This window comes from Vicugna pacos, chromosome 15, assembly GCF_048564905.1.
Source record: "Vicugna pacos chromosome 15, VicPac4, whole genome shotgun sequence".
Taxonomy (NCBI): Eukaryota; Metazoa; Chordata; class Mammalia; order Artiodactyla; family Camelidae; genus Vicugna; species Vicugna pacos.
This window is the reverse complement of record NC_133001.1, coordinates 52,078,726-52,102,209: the sequence shown is the minus strand read 5'-3', so window position 1 is coordinate 52,102,209 and position 23,484 is coordinate 52,078,726. Positions and strand designations below refer to the sequence as shown.

General features: G+C 40.0%; 1 long non-coding RNA gene across 1 annotated transcript in view; it reads left to right on the top strand.

Moving 5' to 3' along the window:
• Positions 1 to 22,809, top strand: part of LOC140685781 (uncharacterized) — a 66,153-nt gene extending 43,344 nt beyond the window's left edge. Inside the window, exons 2-3 of the long non-coding RNA XR_012059210.1 lie at positions 12,654 to 12,856; positions 20,290 to 22,809. This is a non-coding gene — a long non-coding RNA (uncharacterized lncRNA). The remainder of the gene's footprint in view (positions 1 to 12,653; positions 12,857 to 20,289) is intronic.
• The last annotated feature ends 675 nt before the right edge of the window (positions 22,810 to 23,484 follow it).

The following is a 23,484-nucleotide window of genomic DNA, read 5'->3' as shown; positions in this document are numbered from 1 at the left end:
AAGGAAAATTCTATGAAAAAAACAGAAATCAATTTGTGACAGAAAGGTCAAAAAATATTTTTAAATTTGATATATCGCTTACAGTATTTACTGCTCAACGTATATTTACCATTCTGTTCTAAATACTTCTTACTTATGCCTGATCTTACTTAATTATTACCAAAACCCTAATTGGCAGTATTATCTCTGTTATAGAAAGAAAAAAATGATTTCCACAGTTAGGAAAATTGTTCAAGGACATATAGTGGTAATTGGCAGAATTATACTTTGAACCCAGTTTGTCTGACTTGACAGTGCATGTGGAGAGAGATCAGGATGGCAGAGAGGGAGACCCTGAGCTCACCTCCTCCCACAAACACACCAGAATTCTAATGCCAACTATGCAGAGAATGACTCTTTCTCTGAGAATGACCTGAAGACTACCAGAACAGCTCTTCTGCAACCAAGGACATTAAAGCAAAAAAATATGAGACTGGTAGGAGGGGAAGAGAAATGACCACCTTGGAACCCACTCCCCCAGTGGGCACCTCCGAGGAGGAAGAGGATATCATAAGCTCAGGGATCCTCTTGAAAGAGTGAGGGGTTCAAGTCCTTTGTTGGGCACCCCACCCCTTGGGTCTAGCACCAGAGAGATCCCTTGGCTGGTTTTGAAAACCTGTGGGGTTTACTGGAGAGCTGTAGGAAACTGAGACACTCATAGAGCTGCTCTTGCAGTCCCAGTGCAGAAACAGCAGATTGAAAAGTGCCTGGTGTCCTGGCTGGCCTGTGAAGACCACCCCAGTGCACCTCCCTGCCTGTATCAGGCTGTAGCTCCAGCCCCGTACCCCACCAAGGCAGTGGCAGCCAGCATGCCCTGGGAGGAGCCATGGCTTGCATGAGGCTGCAGCTCTAGCCCCACCCTCTGTCAAGGCAGTGGCCACCAGCAAGCCCTGGGAGAAGCCCCAGTCCAACCTGGGCTCCATTTTCAGCCCCCCACCCTTCCCTGGATCCAACCCACATTCTCCAGGGCAACCACCCCGGCATGCCCCAGAAAAAGTCCCAGTCTGTGCTCATGTTAGATCCAGCCCCCCCCAGTAAAACCACTAGGCACATGTGGACCGCGTACATAAGGACACTCCAAGACCAATTTTGCCTAATTTCAAAGAGAGAAACAAAGTCAAACAAAATGAGGAGACAGAGGAATATGTTCCAAACCAAAGAACAATATAAAATCCAAGAAAAAAACTAATAAAACTGAGATAACTACCTGACAAAAAGTTCAGAGTAACTGTCATAAGAATGCTCACCTAACTCAGAAAAGAACAGAGGAACACAGTGAGAACTTCAACAAGGAATTAGAAAATGTGAAAAAAGAACCAAAGCTGAAGAATATAATAACTGAGATGAAAAACACATTAGAGGGAATCAACAGCAAATTAGGTGATACAAAAGGATGCATAAGTGACCTGGAAGACAGAATAGTGCAAATCACACAGAACGACGACAACAAAAATATTTAATGGAACATCAAGCATACTAACATTTGCTCCCAGAAAGAGAGAAAGGGGAAGAAAATGCACTGGATGAAATAATAGCTGAAAACATCCTCTTATCTGAAGGAGGAAACAGATATTCAGGAATCACATTCTTGAAAAAGGACAAACCCAAAGAGACCCCACACCAAGACACATCATAATTTAAACGGTAAAGCTTAAAAGAGAAAAATTTAAAGGCAGCAAGAGCAAAACAGAGTCACATACTAGGGAGCTCCCATAGGACTATTAGCAGATTTTTCAGCAGAAACTTCGGCCAGAAGGGAGTAGCATAATATATTTAAAGTGCTGAAAGGGAAAAAAAATACAACCAAAAATACTCTCCCCAGCAGGGTTATCATTCAGAACTGAAGGAGAGATAAAGTTTCTGAGATAAGCAAAAAGTAAGAGTTCCTCATCAGCATTATAAAAAATGTTACATGAAAAAGAAAGGGCCAGTTACAAAATCAAAAAATATATGAGGGAAAATAATCTCTCTGATAAAAGCAAATATTTAGTATAGGCAGTAGGTCAACCTCTTAAAAAGATGAGTACAAAAGTTAAAAGACAGTTGTAATATCAACTATAACTACAATAAACAGTTAAGGAATACACATAAAGATGTAAAACATATCATCAAAAATATAAAGCATGGGGGAAAGTAAAAGATGTAAGGCTTTCAGAATGTATTTGAACTTAAACAATCATCAGTTTTAAAAAATATATAGAGATACTGATACAAATTAACCTCATGGTGACCACAAACCAAAAGCATATAATAACTGCACAAAAACAAAGAGAAAGGACTCCAAACCTAACACTAAAGATCAGCAAACCGCAAGGCAAGAGAGTAAGAGAACAGAGACTAACTTAAAAAAAAAAAATCCAGAAAACAGGTAACAAATAGCAATGAGTACATAGCAATCAACAATCACTCCAAATGTAAGTGGACTAAATGACCCAATCAAAATATATAGGATGGCTGAATAGTTCAACAAGAGACTCACTTCAGAGCTAAAGGTAAAGAGATGGAAAAATCTTTCCACGCAAATAGAAATAAAAAGAAAATTGGGGTAGCAGTATTCATATCAGATAAAGTAGACTTTAAAAGCAAAATTTGTAACAAAAGACCAAGAAGGACATTATATAATGATAAAAGAGTTCATTCAAGAAGAGAACACACATTTGCAAACATATATGACCTAATACAGGAGCAGCTAAATATATAAAACAAGTATTAACAGACATAAAGGAGAAATTGACAAAAATAGTAGGAAACTTTAACTCCCCATTGATATCAATGGATAGATCATCCAGACAGAAAATCAATAGTGACCTCAAATGACACACTAGATCAGATGGATTTAATAGATACAGACCATCCATTCAAAAACAACAGAATATACATTCTCTTTAAGTGCACATGGAACTTTCTCCAAGATAGATTCCATGGCAGGCCACAGAACAAGTCTCAGTGAATTTAAGAAGACTGAAATCATATCAAGCAAATTTTCTGACCACAACAGTAAGAAACCAAAAATCAATCATAGGAATAAAACTAGGGGGAAAAAAGAAACCCCACAAACACATGGAGACTAAACAACATGCTACCAAAAAACTTATGGGTCAATGAAGAAATAGGATATTAAAAAAAAAAAAAAAACCTTGAGAGGAGTGGAAATAGAAACACAACTTTCCACCGAAAGGAATTAGAAAAAGAAGAACAAAAGCAAAAATTAGCCTAATAAAGGAAATAATAAAGATCAGAGCAGAAATCAATAAAATAGAGACAAAAAATTAGAAAAGATTAATGAAACTAAGAGCTAGTTTCTTGAATAAACAAAATTGATAATCTTTAGCCAGACTTCTCAAGAAAAGAGAGGGCCCAAATAAATAAAATGAGAAATGAAAGAGGAAAAGTTACAATCAATATGGCAGAAATACAATGATCAGAGAATACTATGAACAGTTATACGTCAACAAATTGGACAACATAGGAGGAATGGATAAAAAACTAGAAATGATCATCCAAGACTGAATCAGGAAGAAGTAGAAAACATGAACAGACCAGTTACTAGTAATGATATTTAATCACTAAACATAAAACTCCCAACAAGCAATAGCCCAGGACCAGACAGCTTCACAAGAAAATTCTACAAAACACTTGAGTCAATACCTATCCTCCTCAAACTATTCCAAAAAATGAAGAGGCAACACTTTAAAACTCATCCTGCAAGGCCAGCATTACCCTAATACCAAAGCCAGAAAAGACACCATAAAAAAATGAAAATTACAGGTGACACAGATGATGAACATAAATGCTAAAATCCTTAACAAATATTAGCAAACTGAATTCAACGATACATTAAAAAGCTCATACATCATGATTAAGTGGGATTTATCTCAGGGATGAAGGGATGGTTCAATATCTACAAATCAATCAACATGCTACATTAAACAAAAGATAAAAATGAAAGTGATCCTCTCAATAGATGCAGAAAAAGCATCTGACAAAATTCAGCACCCTACCATGATAAAACTCTAAAAGTATAGATAGAAAATATCTCAACATAATAAAGGCCATTTGTGACAAACTCCTAGCTAATATATATCGGAAGTCCTAGCCACAACAGTCAGACAACGAAAAAGAATAAAAGCCATCCAAATTGGAAGGCTACAAGTAAACCTCTTCACTATTTGAAGATTTTATACTATATATAGAAAGAGTCCACCTAAAGACTCCATCAAAAAACTATTAGAATAAATGAATTCAGTAAATTTGCAGGATACAAAATTAATATACAGAAATCTGTCATGTTTCTATACATTAATAATGAAGTATAAGAAAGCAAAATCAAGAAAACAACCTCACTTAGAATCAAATCAAAAAGAATAAAATACTGAGGAATAAATTTAATCAAGGAGGTGAAAGACTTAAACTCTGAAAACTAGAAGACACTCATAAAAGAAACTGAAGATGTCACAAATAAGTGGAAAGATATGCCATGCTCTTGGATCACAAGAATTAATAGCACTGCAATGTCCATACTAACCAAAGCAATCTACAAATTCTGTGCACGCCCTATCAAAATACCTCAACATTACCAATCATCAGGGAAATTCAAATATAAACCACAGTGAGATAACACCTCACTCTTGTCAGAATTACAGTAGCCAGAAAGACAGAAAATAACAAATGTTGGGGAGGACGTGGAGAAAAGGAAACCCTAGTACACTGTTGATGGGAATGTAAATTGGTGCAGCTGCTATGGAAAACAGCACGGAGATTCCTCAAAAATCAAAAATAAACTACCATGTGATCCAGCATTTACATTCCTGGGTATATATGTAAAGAAAATAAAAATACTAATTTGAAAAGATATATTCAACACAGTGTTTACTGCAGCATTATTTACAATAGCCAAGATATGGAAGCAACCTAAGTGCCCATCAGTAAATGAATGGATAAAGATGATGTAGGAGATATATATATATATATATATATATATATATATATATATATATATATATATATATAGTGGAATATTACTCAGCCATAAAAAATGAAACCTTAACCATATGTGACAACACCTATAGACTTGCAGAGTATAATGCTTCATGAAAAAGTCAGAGAAAGACAAACACTGTATGTTTTCACTTATATACAGAATCCAAAAAAAAGAACAAATATAACAAAACAGAAGCAAATATAGAACAAACTAGTGGTTGCCAGAAGGGAGAGGAGTAGGAGGAGAGACGAAATAGGGGAAAGGGATTATGAAATACAAACTGCCAGCTATAAAATAAATAAGTCACAGGGATGTGATGTACAGCACAAGGAATATAGTCAGTATTTTATAACAACTTTGTATGGTTTGTAATCTTTAAAAATATCAAGTCTATATTGTATAACTAAAAATAATGTAATATTATAAGTCAACTGTACCTCAATTAAAAAAAAAAAAGAATCACCATGTGTTAAGCCACAATACAAACTCTCACATGTTGGGTCACAGGGCATCTATTGAAGATTAAAGCCTGAAAGGATCTGAATTTAAAAGAGCTTATTTAAGCCATATCAGAATCTGTGTTTAGCCTCCAGTGATGATTTCACAGAAGGAGAAAACACTCCTTTGGAAAGGTAAGCATAGGGTGTTCACCAGGGAAAAACAACCCTTAGCCCAGCAGAGGGGGAGAGGTATTTATTTGGGAAGAGCTGATGACTAAACAACCAGGAGGAGGGAGGACAAGGGTGCCAAACAGAAAACAGCACGTGTAAAGGCACAGATATGCCACTACTGATGGAAAACAAAACGTGAGAAAGACAATGCAATAGGAAAGGGAGACAAGAGACCAAAAACATTGAGGTCTTTGAATGCCATACAATGAGTTGAAGGATTCTGAGCAGAGAATTAACATGACCAGATGTATAGTTACCAAGAATGCTGGGCAGTTGTGATGGAATGAGGGCTAGACCCCAGACTGAGACTTGTTCGCCTGATGCAAGAGCAGAAAGAAGAAATATTAAAAAGAAAAATTGAGGCTCGAGTAAAATCAGTTAGTAGTGATGGATAGAAGGGACCATTCATGGAACTTTAGAATCTCAGCTGCTGAATCAAGCTGCCCTCCTCCTGGGACAGTTGGGCGGCTCTTGTCCCTCAGTGAGTGGCAGCTCCTTTGAGCAGTTTGGTACTTGTGGTGAGGCACACTGAGGTGACCGCACAGGTGCCCTTTTCTCTGAGACCCGAACTGAATTGCTTTGAAGTGCCAAAGCTGCTCTGAAGAGGGGTAATTTAGAGCCTGGCACAGCCTTTGCATGCAGTAGCCCTCAGCCTTTCTGGAAGAAGAATCTGTTTTCCAGTTGAAATCAGTAAGAGTTGTTTTTGGTTTTTACGTCAAGTCCATATTGGAAACTCTTGGCAGTGTTCTCATTCTCTCCCTTGGGTTGCACATGATTCATTGTGTTTTCACCTGTCTGTTCAGGGGGAAAAACATCCTTGGACCTCCCTGTCAGGAGGAGGGGTGGCGAAGGCACACAGAGATCAACTTAAGTACATTTTCATGCTTCCTTGCTAATGGCTGGACAGTGCTTTGCAGGTGGATAAAGATTTTACTGGAAACAAAAGGACAAGGTTTAGTCTTCAGCCTAATAATGGTGCTGACCTACCATTTAAAAACTTCTTTGAACGTGCATTTATTTAATCACTATCTCGTTGCACAGTGAGTATTGCTGAGTGACTTATTCAAGGAACAAGCGTGTCTTGGACCCTTCTGTGGCTCAAACTCTAGGGAGGTATTTATTAGTTACACGGCTGCACCACACATGCGACTCAGCCTCTCCAGTCTTCAGTTCATCCTCTATACAACAGGGTCATACGAACTAAGGTGGCAAACACAATGCCAGGCAAAAATAATTAACCTGAGATTAAACCTAAAGCTACAACACTGGGCAGGTGAAGTTTGGAAGAGAATGTTTGATTTAACTATTATTGTACAAGAAGGGCCAGGGCATCCATTTTATGCCCAAAGAGAGTTCACTTCTGTCTAAAGGAGAATAAATCCCTCTTTCAGCACAGAACATGCAAGCAGCAGGTTGGAGCACAGAACTTGCAAAGAAGAAACGGCGCTATGTATGGGTCTTTCCAAAGCGGAGACTTGACTCCTAAAGTAAGAAAAATTAGAGACATTATTCTGTACACCAGAAACCGACATGTCGCAACTGACTGTATTTCAGTTAAAAAAATAATCAGAAACCAATATTCACAATTCTTTTTGGAAAGAACAGAAATAGTAATGAGATTAGGGACTTGCATACATTGAGAGCTTTCCACGTGCCAGGCACCATGTTCAAGTCTTCTCTTAGAAGAATTTCAGTTCCCGTCTTCACAGTAATTATTGCTTGTTTCCCTGTTTTACCATGAGAAAATTGAAGTGTAGAGTACATGCTCATCCAGAGTTGCACTTAACATGAGTCAAGCTGGCGCTCAGCTGTCCAGCCCCGTCCAGAGTCTGATGCTCACCCAACCCTGTGATGCAGAACCTCAGTCACACCCTCGACTAAGCTAAAAAGACTAAAAATTTTCTTCAGATGATCCAAAAAAAAGTGAAAATAAGTGTACACAAGCCAACGCAGAGCAGGGGCAGTATGGAAGAGAGTCAGTGGAGTTGGACAGTGACCGAGAGGAAGTGAAAAAGGGTTCTTCGTGTTCCCCTCCACTCCTTAGTGAGGAGCTATTTGAAAACAGATGGATGTTGTGGGTCTGTGTACTATGCGAGTGTGTGGTGGGAAGAACATTTCAAGTAGATGTATGAACCCAGATCCAGCTGTAGAAGCTTCCCCTTTTGAATGTTTTCGGGGTCAGCGTATGAACAGCAAGGAAAGAAAATGGCCAATTTTCTATCTTTATACTGATGAGGATTCCGAGGGGAAGAAAAGATAAAACTTAAGTACTTGCGGGTTCGCCAGGCTGCCGAAAGAGGAGTAAAGAGGCAGGTGGCCTTTGGCTTTGGAGAACATGCGTGAGCCACTTAGAGGAAATGGAAAACCAAGTCCTCGGAACAAAATGAGGGGGACTGAGCTACAAGAGGAGTAGTGGGCCTGAGAATGGCTGGGCCCTTGTGCTCTGAGAGAGGCAGAAAGAGAAAGTATCTTCAAGTGCCAAGATGTCAGAAAGACAGGCATCTGACAGAGGCCATATTAAAGGTAAAGTACATGATACAGAGTGAAAGGCAACTCTGAGCTTTAGTCTCCTTCTGTATTGTTAATGATGAACTCTAGCTACTATATTCTTCCTGTAATGAAATTTATATATTTAATTTTATGGTATGCATTTTTTTATGTTGTCTGCACTGCTACAAATTCGAACCCAATCACTGCCCCCCAAATTTTTATGTTTATAGTCTGTTTTATACACACAACCATCTCTAAGAGAATTCCACCCCTGGATGGGTAGGGAGAAAGCAGACATGGGACATGAGAGATGAGTGCAAGCAGAAAATTGGATCAATGTTATCAGGGTCTCAAAGGACAGATGACTGTAGCTATCATCAGTCCTCTGTTCTACTTACACTGAAATAACTGAACTACATGATATAACTTTGTAAGCGCCAAGCAATCCGTTTGTCATATTGTTAAGATCCTAAGCAGAAGGAAACTTGCAGAAATTATTTTAAGCAGGTAGCTAAGGTAACTTAGAGCAGTGAACAAGAGAAATAAGTGAATAAGAGACAGAGCTTTCAAGTCAGACAGCCCAGGATTGTGGGCTGAGCAGTTCCACCGGCCAGACCTGTCACCTGGGGGCAAGTCACCAGATGTCTCTAAACTTCAATTTTTTCATTGGTGAAATCAGGTTACCAGTACTTCACAGAGAACCAAATATATTGAAGGTACTCGCCCTGGAGAAAGGCATCGGGGCAAAGTCTGGTGCAGAAATTTGGGAAAACCAAACCATCAGCCCTCAGAACAGAATATACCCCAAGCCAGCTGGTGTGTCCAAGTAACACTTTCATCCAAAAGTGTTCAAAGGACATGTGTGGGAAAACGTGTTGTCAGTGCTACCATACTGTAATTTTTAGAATATGGAAATGAATATATGTATGTATATGCACAACTGGGACATTATGCCGTACACCAGAGATTAACACATTATAACTGACTATACTTAAATGAAAAAAATACTGTAACCTTTGTGTGTATTTTTTTTTTATTGAAGTATAGTCAGTTTACAATATGTCGATTTCTGGTGTATAGCATAAGGCTTCAGTCATACATGAAGCCATGACATGTTCATTTTCATCTTCTTTTTCACCATAAGTGACTATGTGATATTGAATATAGTTCCCTGTTCTGTACAGTTATGAACTTACTTATCTACTTTATAAGTAATTTTTAATGTTGCTCTTTTCAGAGCAATACTATAAATTCCTTGAGACCACAGCCATAGCTTCACTGTTCACTGTACAATAGATAGCCAGAATTATTAACTACCCAGGAAAGATCTTTTTCTAACTGAATAAAACCGAAAACCAAAAATCTTCACTCAACAATGATGGCTAAATTTAAAGTGTCTTCTGGGAACTCTAAAAGACCTAAATGGAAAAAAAAAATCATGAAGCATTTAGAGTACCGTCTGCCTTACAGAAGTAAAGAAATATGGGAATGGGTTTTCTGGAGGAATTGTCCTTCATCACGAGGATGATGAATGACAAGGCTTCCGGCAGATCAGATAAGCTGAACCAGAGGGGGCAATGCCAATGTGAGGGCTCATTAAGGAACCCATGGTTTCAACGGCACAGCCTCATCTGTCACAAGGGATGTCACGGGTCATGAAATGTAGACACTTGCCAGTTCCCCGCTGGGATCGTATTTATTTTGAATTATTTACTACTAGATTTCCAGACAGTGGGAATAGGTTAATAATGTGGTCTTAATATGGGGGTTGGGGGGTCCTCAAGTTGTAATTAATCCATCTCTAGGAGATCGAATGGGTCTGACAGAGCCACAGTCCATAAATGACTACAATTAGTGTCTTTATGGCATAATGCAAGTTTCATGGCACGAGAAACCACATTTCCAGGAAGAACAGGGAGTGGAAAACACTTTGGGGTAGATTGCCTTTGATTCCTGTAAGATGGCCTTCCTTTCAGGCTACAAACATTAGGGTCAACACTAGCCACTGGAGAGATGGATGACAATTTTAAAGTAGGAAAAAGTGAGATGGTGTTTCATCAAAGAGTGTATTCTAGCCCCAGAAACCAAACACAGAGAAAAAGGCTGTGTGAGGAATAATTACAAATTGAACATGTAGACTCAATAACGTGTGACCTTTCAAAGATTCTCCCTGTCACCTTTGGGATGGAGTCCAAACTCCACAGCAAGCTGGCTCCAGCCTCCTTCTCCAGTCTTATCTCTCAGTCTCCCCACTTACAACAATGCACTCTGGGCATACAGAACTCTTTGCAGTTCCCCTAAACACACCATGTTTCATGTTTGGGGGCCATTTTTCTTTGTCTCCTGTGCCTGGAATTCTTTCTTTCTTTCTGCCTGGCACAAATGAATCCTTAATGTTTTAGTTAAAAACATTGCTTTCTCTGCAAGCCTTCCCCCCGATGCCCTCAGGCACGGTTGCCAACTCCCCCGAGTCACGCCCTGAGTTGTCTCTCAACTCACCTTTCTTATGATGCCCCATACCCTACACTGCCACTGTGAGTGTTAGGACTAGGACAATGTCTCATTTCTCTTTTTTCCCCCAAAGCCTGCCAGAGGGACCGGATCACAGAAGGTGCTCTGACTGTGTGGTTTTGATGACGACAGGGAATGCCACAAATCCCAGCAACTCTCAAAATAATGTGTATCAGGTCAAACAGATAGGAATTCTAAACTGGATGCGAAAGTACAGGGTTGATTTTGCCATAAGACGAAATGACAAAAGATGTCATAGAAATGCTAATCTTGTCCCATACAGTTTGAACTGGTCACTGTAACTGAGAAATGTGCAAGTTTATGTCCTGAACTAGTTACACATGTGTGGGTAACTTGTTCCTTTTACCTGGAATTCTCTCACCTCTGCATATCCAAATTTCACCCTTAAGCCCATCCACCAGTTCCTTTGTGAGGTTTTTGATGTTAACCCTTATAACTCTCTCCTGTATAATTGTGTAATTTATTATGTAACTTATGAAAATTATTGAGCGATATTTCTCACTAAATTAAAAGTTGCTACGGGCAGTATTCTCTGTGCTCTGTTCTGGATGGAGATCTACTACTGTGTAACCACCACCCCTCCTTCAAAATGTCTTAAAACAACAAGAGTCATTTATCTCTCATGATTTCTGGGGCTCAGGAATTTGGGGATTGCTCGGCTGGGCAGTTTTGGCATGGCGTTTCATGTAGTCCTAGGTGGACAGTGGCTGGAGCTGGGAGTGGTGCTAAGGCAGCTGAGGACTAACCGGGCATCTCTTCTCTTCATGTTCTCTCAGAAGCTCTGTTTCCTCCCCATGAGCTAGCGTGGGCTTCCTCACAAGATGGCAGCTGCAGTCTTCTTAAATGGCAGGTCAGCATTCCCAAGGCAAGTGTCCTAAGGGACCTGGGAGCTGTGTTGCTTTTATGACCCTCGTCTGAGAAGTCAGAGCTGCTCCATTCTGTTAGTTAATTCAGTCACAAAGGCCTAAGTGCAAGAAGGAAGGGTGTACATTCTGTCTCTTGAGAGGGGAGAGGGAACATTCTGGAAAAGCACTGGAGATGGGAAAGAGTGTCATGGCTATGTTTGGAACATGCAGTTTGTATCATGCGTATTTTATCCTTATTCCCTAACATTGGTTCTTTTTGCCTGGACTTGAGCTCAGTAAATGTTCGTTGAATAGATGAATTAATGATTTCTGAGTTCTGTTAACACTGACTGATACTAAATATTTGAGCCCACATACTTCTCTTTCTAACCTTCAGCTATCAGTCAGTTGTTTGTCCAAGGGGGCAAAGTAGAAGATGCATGTTTTATTAACACTAATGATTAGGAAGCGTGGGATGTACATTACTCCTCCCAAACGAATGCAAGTCAGACAAAGGAAATGTTCGTTCTAATTATTTTAGTAGTTATTTGAGTTGCTATGAAGAAAAAAGTATCTGGTTATTTTCCCTCTGACTTTCCTAAAAGTAAAGATGTTTGTTTATAGTTCTGATATCCACCCGGTTGATAGAAAGTTCTAAGTATTTCAATATTGTTTCATCTTTTAAGGTGGGAATTTCTATAGCCCAGGTGTTAACATATGTCTGTATGGGTGTGCATTATGTGTGAGTGCGTGTGTGTGTATTAGTTGTCAAGGCAAACATTTTGCCCTCTGGCAAGAGTGGAGTTCACTGAGTTTAAGAATGTTCTGCGTGTCTATTCTGTGTTTCGAAACACATGTATACGTGGTGTAGGAGGTGTGGGTTTATATGTGTTTGTGTGTACAAATCTAATACATGTCTAGGAAATATGCTAAAACACAGAACACATATTTGAGCAGAAAACTAAAGTTAACAAACTCTCATATTTTTGTTTACAGTTTCTCTGCCCGAGACTATTAGTTTGAGTAACTTAGTATGTTTTTCTAGAAACTACAGAAAAATGCTGTGTCCTTTCGTAACTTGTCTGTTTCCTGCAGGGACTGTGTCTGATGCTTCTGTGTACTCTGAGCAGTCTCCATGCTCACTGAGTGACTAGCTGACCACCAAGCATGAAGGAAGGTGAGCCCAGCAAAGCCCCACTTGGCACCTGAAGGGACAAAGATCACAAAATCCAGCCATGGGTCACGAATGAGTCATAATGGAAAAAGCCATGTTCAACAATTAGCTTCGGGACTAAAAGGTAAACACGAACATATTATCATATTGTCTGAAAGTATATCCCTTAATGTAGATTCTTTTTCTTCTATGGACACTTTGGGAAAAGTATGTCAATTTTAGGGTCAAACGTTCAAAACTACATAACCTGTTCCAAGAGATTCTAGTTCCTTCTAGTCAGATGAAGGACAGGCACCATGCAGGATGGTACAACTTGACATCACATTGAGGCTCCAGCTTCAGGAAGCCATCTAGCACTTTCCTACCTCCTAAGGTAATTAAAAAGATGAAAACATACAATATCTGTTAAGAGCATTTTAAATGTCAATGAGTATAATCCAAATATAAAAGATCGTCACAAAAGATTATAATTTATAATTGTTTTATACCGACTTTAGGCACTACCAGCTTGCATTCAAGACCCTTCAAAATCAGACCCAAATCTACCCAACTATTTTTATTTGCACTCTTTCCCAGCTTAGACTTTAACTCCAATTAAGCAAAGTGAATCATTCACTCCTACATGTACCCGGTCCACATCCAAGTTCCACCCCAGCTCCCTACCCCTCACAGTTTTCACTCTCTGGGATTTTCTTCCATCTTTCCAAGCTGCTGGAAATGTTCTCAGTTTTACCAGTTTGTTAAGTCCCAGCTTCAAGTTTATTTCCTCCCACCTATGCTTCTCTTTTCGGGATTGCATAGTATAGTATAAATAAATGTTGTAGTATAAATAACTCGGTTGCCAGGATATCTGGGGTTAATCCCATTGGGGCAATTTACTAGTTCAGAATCCTTGGTTCAAAGCACTTGGCCTCCCTCATGTAAGATGGGAGGGTAAGGACGGTCCCTCGCGGGATCTCATCAACAGAGCAGTCGGTGAGTCAGCCAACCACGTGAGCTATACTAGAAGCTGCAGGACATAAAAATGAATATGACAAAGCTACTGTCCTCAGAAAGATCAGCGTCTTCTAGGAGAGACAGGTAATTAAACCAACAATAATACCATTGAGTTCTGGGTACATCATGATCTGGAAGGACCGACGAGCGTGCCAGGTATTTTCAGCAAAAATATTTACCTTAATAATAAGACAGATCCACACATTGAGCAGTGAGGAATGTCTGGATAAACAATGGAAAGTCTGAGTTCACTGGCCATAGGCTGGGTACCTGCTTTAGGAGAAATGCAAACACGCAGGGAAACCTCTTTCAACTCAGTGTAGCTAGTTGGTACGGCCCCACGCCCCCTGCATCAATCCTCGTGTGCGATGGATTCTTTAGGAAGAGCTGGAGGGGGGTCAGAATCGTGTGTCTTCCAGGTGATGGAGGCGTATTTGGAGAAAGTGGAGGCAGAGTGAGCGATTTGCCTTGTTTTAATGCAAGCAGATGGCGAGGTCATGGGAACCTATTTAAAGCCTTAGTGAACCGTCTCTTCAAATTAAGGACTTTGGAGAATTAGAAGTTCTGAGAAACCCCCATGACTCACAAGATCGTAAGTTCTCGCTGAGTGCTCAGGCATCTCACCCTCCGCACGCTAAACCACCAGGCGTACCCAAGGGCAGGGCTGATTGCTCTAATGAAATGCAGGTATTCAGATTCAAGGCAGTGTGGTGAGAGAGACCACCATCGAGACAGCAAGCGCTTCCCACTGAGCTGCCCTCGGCTGAGTGGAATCACAGGCTTTGAAGAATCACAGAGCTATCTGCTAAAAATAAAGTGACAGTTTCTGAAGAAACTTTCAGATGTGAATGGGTTTGAATCCTGTTTCAGAGGTTCTTGGGCCTATATTTGGGAGTAAGTACAGCGTCCTTAGATATTGGAATAACTAAGGATCTAAAAACACAACGAGGCTTTAAAAGGAATTAATGGACCTAAAATCACACAAGGCCTGTGCAATATAAATCATCTGTATGATCCATATATAATATATATTTAATCACGAGTCATTATTAAACAAATGTAATTTATAATTTTAAAAATTAAATGAAAAACTATGACCTTGTCTAACAAACCATCATTTACCTAGTTAGGGATCCTTTAATTCATTTAAAATTGTAGTCCTTTTTAATAAGCACAAAAATATAAGATATACAAGATATTTACACTAAATCATTGTGTTTTGCAAGTTTTATACCTGACATTTTTAGATTAGCAGTTTGGGGCTAATATAAAAGAGACTATTAGACTTGAAAAGGCTGTTGGCCATTAACTAATTCAAATCCAGTTTGTTACAGAGGAGAAAAGCGAGGCCGGAGAGAGTGACTCTTTTTAAGTCTTTAAGCTATGCAGTTATGGTGATAGAAAATACGCCAGAATTCAGGTCCGTGGAATTGGTGTAATCTCAAACCCAGGTCTGATATTATCAAGTTCAAACTACAAAACCGTAACCCTCAATTTCCGTATAAGATAGGCATTTTCTATGAAATACATCTTATAATACATAAAACACTTATTTATACGAAAAAAAGTTCAGTGACCAAGAAAGAGGAAGAAATCTAAACTCAGCTGGTTTTCTTCACTGAATATAGCAAACCAAAAACTGGCTTAAATTATTTCAGAAGCTAAAACAGTCCTCTACAAGAGGAGGGGAGAGAAGAGAAAGAAAGATCTTGGAAATTAAAATACTCTCACAGCAGACACTACAAGACTGTGAGTCTCCAAGTCCTCTGGGACTCACAGTTCCCACCCCAGACATGAGCCCAGCACAGTGAAGGTACGTGGAATGTGTCACGGACGATGGAGTCCTTGCTCAGCCACTTTCTAGGTGGCTACCACTGGGTGAATCACCTTCTCTTTGCATCAGTTCTCCCTTTCCTAAAATTCAAATTAAAATACTGCATTCTCAGTCTTAACTGTGGATACGAAGAAGAAACGCACATGAATGTGCTTTGTAAACCATAAATTGTTAGGCACATGGCCATTACCGCACTCCATGCAGATCACATAACGTTCAGTGATGTTTTCCTTCAGTGGACTTCCTTCTTAAAGCACCGTTATAAAGAGCTGGTTGCGAAGGGACAGCTAAGAAACTGGGGGTAAATCCTCACAAATTTGAGGCTAACAGTGGGATCAAGTGCCAGTGTAGATGGGACCTTCAACCTGTCCTGTCCCAAACCTTCCTGTTGTGGTCATTTTAGGATTAATTTTTATGAACAGAAGTTCAGCGGAAGGTTCTCAGAGGACTTGAAGTTCCCTGTAAGGCTTCAGAAAAAATTTTAATATCATCGATAATCATTTAAAAATTTAAAATATCATGTTCTGAGTTATCGGCACAGTTGCTTTATTTTCAGATCCTTTCTCACGGTTCCAGTGTCCAAGTTTGCAATTATATTTACAAATGAGTTGTCACCAGTCAAATAGGGCTACTTTAACTGTCCCAGGCAGTTGAGAAAAGAACAAAGGCAGATTTAGTAGGCAAATGATCAGCTCCTGCCGTGTGAACTCTAAATGACATCAGTGTGAACTGTGAGGATGAAGGTTCAGAAGCAGTGCAAAAAGTAGTGAAAAAATTGACTTCAGTCCAACAGAATAGGAAAGGACCAGTCCACACCACAGCCCTAATGCAAGTGGCAATTTAGTTTCAGCAAAATTACTCTTGGCGATTTGAATTATTGTTGCTTTTGTAATTTGTTTGGTTTTAGCTCGTTAATTTGTTTTGACTTCCAAGCAGTATGAATTAAAAGCATAAGGAGTTTAGACCTAGTTCTTTTCTGTGTGTCTTGATGAGGATATAATAGTCTAATTCTGTATCACAGGGTCTGTGAAAACATTTCCCTTTAAAGGGGTCTGCATACACCAGAATTCGATTCTGATCAGCATGAAAGCTGGGCTCCCATGGTGCTGGGTGAGTTCCCTGGAGGCACCGTGCGCTGCTGGATTCAGCTCTCCGTGGACCAAGGATGAGAAATACGTGGCGTTTAACTCTTCGCACAAATTTCACTCGCACTGAAGAGATTTGTTTTAAGCTGTTAATCTAATTTTTTTTCTATTCTCAGGCTCATATTAATGTTCCAATTAAATAGAAAATGAGGAAATGAAGAAAGGATGTGTTTTTAATAAATTGAATTTCCATTTGGGCTTTATTAAAACTGCCATGGAAATTATCATAGGAAAGTTTGTCTCGGAAAATGATGATATCAATGATGATTTCTATTCTTGTGATTGAAAAAGAGGCAACATTAGGCGTGGTGCCAGCCCAGGTGCAGACAAAATAGTAAGCAGTGCCTCATTTGGGAACAATCCCAAGGCAGGAACAATCTTGCTCCCCTGTGAATTCCTGGCACCCCGAACAGGTCCTAACACATGACAGGTAAGTGCTTGCTAGTTAATTGCTATGCCTTGCTTGGCACGCCGCCCTCCAGAACTCACAGCTGGAATGTTCCCACGGGCTCAGCCCTGCCCCTAAGTTTAGGATGCAGTGAAGCAGTCCCAAGGCTGAAATCCTGCAGCTCAGGATCGAGTCAGCCTAGATGCACAACCTACTCTCCGCTGCAGGTAACCTGTCTCCCCCATTCTGAGCCCCCAGGCCAGGAAAAGGAGCCCTAAAACTGATCTTTCTAGAGACAGGCGTTTGTGTTTTTTTTTTTTTTCCCATGAATCTAGCTCCCCACGTCCTCTGGCTGTCAGTCACCTGCCCGCCTCTACCTCTGCCCACTCTGGTGCCGGATTGTGCCGTCACTCGTGGAGGAGGTGGTAGACAAGGAGACTGAGACTCTGGGCTGAGCGGACACACGGTGCATTGTTCAAGAACAGAGATAACAGATGTGCGGCTTTAGTCCTGTCTGCACCTGGCTGGGATATTCACTGCCTATGGCTTGGCATTTTCATCTGTAAAATGAGCTTAAAAATAATTTATAAGCCAGTTATGAGCAAGAAATGAATTCCTTTGTAGAAAGCATTTGGAACAATGCCTGACTCATAGTAAGCACTCAGAAATGCTGGCTGTGGCTGTATTTTTTTTCTTTTTTTTTGGTCTCTGCTACCCCCACACCTGTGCCAGATATCGCTGGTACTGTTAACCGGCCGTCCTGGAAGCCTCTGCAGCCACAGAATTCTGCTTTTCTGACCTACTTTCTCCTAACGTCTCTGCTTAAATGCCACGTGTTTCCCTACCAGAAGTCATGTCATCGGAGGCATCATGAAATTATCCCCCAGTTCTATTTTACAGTCTTTAATCCTTGCGGGGCCCTGGCCTGCCCTGACCCTCCCATGAACGAACTTCCTTCTGACACTTATTCATTCAGGTGTAGAAATGAGGGCTTTCCTGCAATAGGACGCATCCATCCTTACCTGGTGCACTAGGGCCCAACTCCACTGGGTCCTAAATGCACCTAATTCCCTCGTTCTGTAAGCAGCGCCCTAGGAGCAGGGATGCAGTGACAGATCTACAGACAGGTCGCAGGTGAAGGTCTGGGGCAAAGACAAGAGAAAGCCAAGAAAGCTGCCTGAAGACTCTGTCAAAGGAGCAGTTCACCTTTGTTACTTCTCAGAGCTTTTCATTTTACACAGTAATAGGTTCTCTCATTTTGTCCTCACAGAAACACAATGACAGGACAGGATGTGTCTGGACGACTAGGACAGTGCTTGGTACAATTTTAGCAGACGCAAACGCTCTGAAAGTGGCTGGCATGCCCATGAATTGAGGTTCAAGGGTGATTCAAAACAAACAAGCAAAAAACTGTAGCTTTTTGCACTTTTGCTCATGCCCTTGCTGGTGACTTTACACCCTATAACTTTCTCCAATGATGATTTTTTTTTTAGAGGGGGTGGAATTAGGTGGTTTGTTTGTTTAAATGGAGGTACTGGGGATTGAACCCAGGGCCTCATACATGCTAAGCACATGCTCTCCCGCTGAGCTGTACCCTCCCCCACCTTGACTGATGATTTTTGACTACAGATTCAGTTCTTGCTTTTCTGACTCTCAGTTCAGCAGACTCCATTCTGGAACATTCCCAGACTGGACGTGAGCCTCCTTCGGGCCCTACTTCTACCTCACCCTCTTCGACTTCTTACCTCACAACTGTCTCAGCGTGAGAGCCTCCTCTTCCTCCCACATTGTGAATTTTGTTTACACCTGTGGTGGGTAGACCCAAAGGTGCCCCCTGCCAAAGATCACCACCCTCTAGTGTCCATGCCCCATATAAAACCATCCCCTGACCTTCCATGAGGAAGCCCACATGACCAGGAACTGTGGGTGCCTCCAGCCAGCAAAACGCTCAGGCCCTCACTCATACAGCCACCAGGAAATCAGTTCTGTCAACAACCTAAATGAACTCGAAAAGTATTCCTCTCCAGTTGAGAACACAGCCTAGCCCATACCTTGAATGAAGGCTTGCAGGAACCTGAGCCAAGGATTCAGCTAAGTCGTGCCTGGACTCCTGACCCACAGAAATGGCCACAGTCGCATCAGCTGATCAAACCACATCACCCTTGTTTAGAAAAACTACAAAATTATATCCAATTGAAACAACCAGAATGATAAGCCTTAGGGAGAAAAAAATATTTGTAATAACCTTTACTGAAGACAGCTATGAAAGTGAATATACACATGTATAGCATGACTGGGACACTGTGCTGTACACCAGAAATTGACACACTGTAACTGACTGTACTTCAGTTTAAAAAAAAAAATCCAAACTAGACGTAGAATGGCCAGTTCAATAAAATCATACTGAATTTAACTTGAGGTTTGGAAAATTTACTATTTTGAGTCAGTCCCCAAATTCCGTCTCCAAATGCATGACTATGTGCAGCCTTATTAAAGACAAGCTGGAGGAGCCCCGCATTGACAGGCGGATGGTATGTAAACCAACGGGCACGTGAGAATCCAATAGGATGCATAGACTGCAAGGATAAGTGGGCAGCATCCCACGGTGATGGTCAGGAGAGCCGGGCAGCTGTATACCTCTAAGCAGAGTCAAGAACAGGAATGCTTCTAAAAAGGCAGAGACAATGGGGAATGATCACAGACAGGCCCTCTCTGCCTCTGCACACAGAGAAACACACTCACACATCACAGTATTTACAGAGTCCCTCTTTGTTCTTTCGCAAAGATTTCTCATGCTATAGAAGAGAGGCTGGAATTGAGTAAATGTATGCTATTTCAGTACAGTACAGTAGAATCTCTGAGCTTGGGCTCTGTTAGTTTTTGTAAGGTTGGAATTGAACAGTTAAAGACAAATTTACTTGAAGGATCCCCATCACTGGCCACGGTGATGCTCCCCTCTGTGCCTCTAGGACAGACAGTGGGAAGTGGAAAGACAGAAGCTGAGTATCTTTCGCAGAAGGGCTGTGTTTCCCATAGACAGAATTCAGTGCCACGAGGGCTCTTGCACTCTCTACTCCAGTTCAGATGGCGCAGGATAATCTATCTCAGATGGTTTTGAAAGTCATTCTCTTCTACTGTCGATCTTGTTTTTAGAATGTTTCCCCCTCTTATTTGTTTAATCACTCTCATTCTAGATCTGTCTTCTACAATGATTTTGGACTCTTCTTATCAGCCTCCACGTGACGGCCCTTCCGATGTTGTCATTGTCCCTGTCTTCTCATCTCCTCTTGGGAGCTCCAAGCAGAGTAGGAAAACCATTGCCTGAGATCAAGACCCTGTAATTAGGCTGTTTCTCAAGTTTCTCCCTCTTCTTCCTCCTGAGACAGCTCCTGATGAGCAAGAGCTTAACGCTGCGCCCAGTAAACCAGTCAACTCAGGATCACTCATGAGTGAGACCACTGATGCTCAGAGGACACCGAAGAAAAGAGGGATTAACGGGCAGGTCGTCTGCTCAGAATCCAAGAGAGAAACTCTGCTTCGATCTATTTACATATGGAGCTTCTATGCAGTTTCATTTTAAGAAAGTATTCTCCTATTTTAAAAAAAAACCTTAGAAAACTACCACACTAGCCCATTTGTAATTTCTTCATCCTTATCAATTTTATCTAATTTGAACAACCTTTTTGCACACTTGACTCAAGACTTTTAAGGCCAGGAAATTTGCATGCCTGATTAAAATACTAAGATTTTGATGTGTTTATATATGTACAAAAAAGGAGTCATGCCTAACATTAAGTGACAGAGAAACGTTGAAATTAAAAACATAAACAGAGGTTTTAAAAAAAGAAAAAGATGTAGGTGTGAGTATAAAGAACTACTCAGTAGAATTCCTTTTCAGTAAAACAGAAACACATCTGACACTATTTTCTATGAGTTTATTTACATAATATTCTTGGAAAAAAATACAGATCAGTGATAGCCCAAGTGAATTTATTGGGGTGATGAAACGGTTCTACGTCTTGATTATGGCTGTGGGTATGTGACGATACGTATTTGTCAAAATGTACAGTGCTTTACACTAAGGAAGAAAGGTGAATTCTACTACAGGTGAATTAATACCTGTTAGATGATACAATTTTGTTTACAGAAAATATATGATAATAATGTCATCAAAATGAAAACTTTTGTCCTGCAAATGACACCATCCCATAAAGTGAAGACATAGCCACAGAATAAAAGAAAATATCTGTAAATCATTTGTCTGATGATCATGGACTGTATCCTGAATAGGTAAAGAGTGCTTACAATTGAATAAGATAAGTAAGCCAAATTCATAGAAAACATATATGACTGGACATTTCTCCAAAGAGACACAAATGGCTAGTAAGCACATAAAAAGATGATTACCATCATTAAACATTATCAAAACCACAGTGAGACAGCACTTCCATACCCACTAGTATGCCTACACTCAAAACAAGAGAAAATAACACGTGTTGATGAGGAGATGGAGAAATTGTAGCCTTCACACGTTGGTGGTAGGAATGTAAACTGCTGTAACTGCTACTTTGAAAAACAGTTTGTCAGTTCCTCAGAATGTTAAACACAGAGTGTTCGTATGACTTGGCATATTCCACTCCTGGTTGTAGACCCAAGAGAAACAGAATTATGTATGTATGTGCAAAAATTATCCATGATTGTTTTCTGACTTTTACTGAGGTAAAATATATATATAATATAAAATTTACTATCTTAATCATTTTTAAGTATACAGTTCAGTAGTATAAAATACACTCATAACCATCTCCAGAACTCTTTTTAATCTGGTACAACTAAATCCTGTACCTATTAAACAGTACCTCCCCATTTCCCCGTCTCCCCAGCGCCTGGCAACCACCATTCTACTTTTTGGTACAAATATGATTTTGACTACTGTACACATCCCATGTAAGGAGAATCATATGGTATCTGTCTTTTTGTGACTGGCTTATTTTACTTAGCATAGTGTCTTTAAAGTTGATTCATGTTGTACCATATGTCAGAGTTTCCTTCCTTTTTAAGACTGAGCAATGTTCTATTGTATGTATATACCATATTTTGCTTATCCATTCATCCCTACAGGCACTTGGGTTGCTTCCACATTTTAGCTAGTGTAAATAATTTTGCTATGAACATGGTTGTACAAATATCTCTTTGGGACCTTGCTTTTAATTCTTTGGGGTCTATAATTCAGAAGTAGAATTACTGGATCTTGTAAATGAGTGTTATCTGTATTAGCCAAAAATGGAAACAATCCAAATGTCCATCAACTGATAAATGAATAAATAAAATATGACATATCCACACAATGGACTATTACTCCACAATAAAAAGGAATTACACATACACTCTACAACATGGATAAACCTTGAAAACATTACGCTAAGTTAAAGTAGCCAGCCACAAAAGACCACATATTTATGATTCTATTCATATAAATATTCATAGTTGGCAAATTTAAAGAGACAGAAAGCAGATTAGTGCTTGTCAAGAAATGGGGTGGGGGAGTTTAATAAGGGGTGATTACTTGCAGGTACAGAGTTTCTTTTTGCAGTGATGAAAATGTGTTTAAATTGGTGGTGATAATTGCACAAATCTGTGAATGTACAAAAGTCAATTGCATGCTTTAAATGGTGAGTTGTACGGTATATGAATTATATATCAATAAAGCTGTTAAAATAACTATACCTCAAAAATCCTGACTCAAAAGAGAAAGAATTTCAAATTTCCAAAGTCCAAAGAAGGCAAATCACACAAGCAGAAAGTTTCTCTTTAAAAAGGAGTATTAATAACCAATAACCATACAAAAGGATGCTCAATTGACCAATTGCCAAACTAATGCAAGTAAAACGAAAATTAACTGCATTTCCCCAATAAGATTCACAAAAATTAAAGACTGGCAATGCCTCATGTTATTGAAGTTATAATTAAATAGCCTTTCCAGCCTCAGGACTCATAAAGGCTCAACTGAAACACACTTTCTAGAAAGAACTTCTGTAGTATGAATCCAAATAAGTAATGTGCATAGCTTTCTATCTAATTTTAAGGCCACAGTAGCACACGTTTTATAGTCAGACATTCAGAACTGTCACAACAGTGGATGGTGTGGAAGTGACCTGTCACAGCATGTGACTGGGAGGGACCCTGCTGAGTCCAGGACGGACCTTTGCAAGTTTCGGGCTGTGAGGAAGATCTGAAGGGTCCTGACAGAGAGCCCTGGACAGCCAAGGAGGCTGAGACTTGAGGCGCATCCTGGTCCTTACTGAGTAGTACAAATTGGTCAGTTGTGTACAATTTGGTACAAATTTTCTGTTATTTCAAGCCTTGTCTTACTGTGAATACTGACCAAA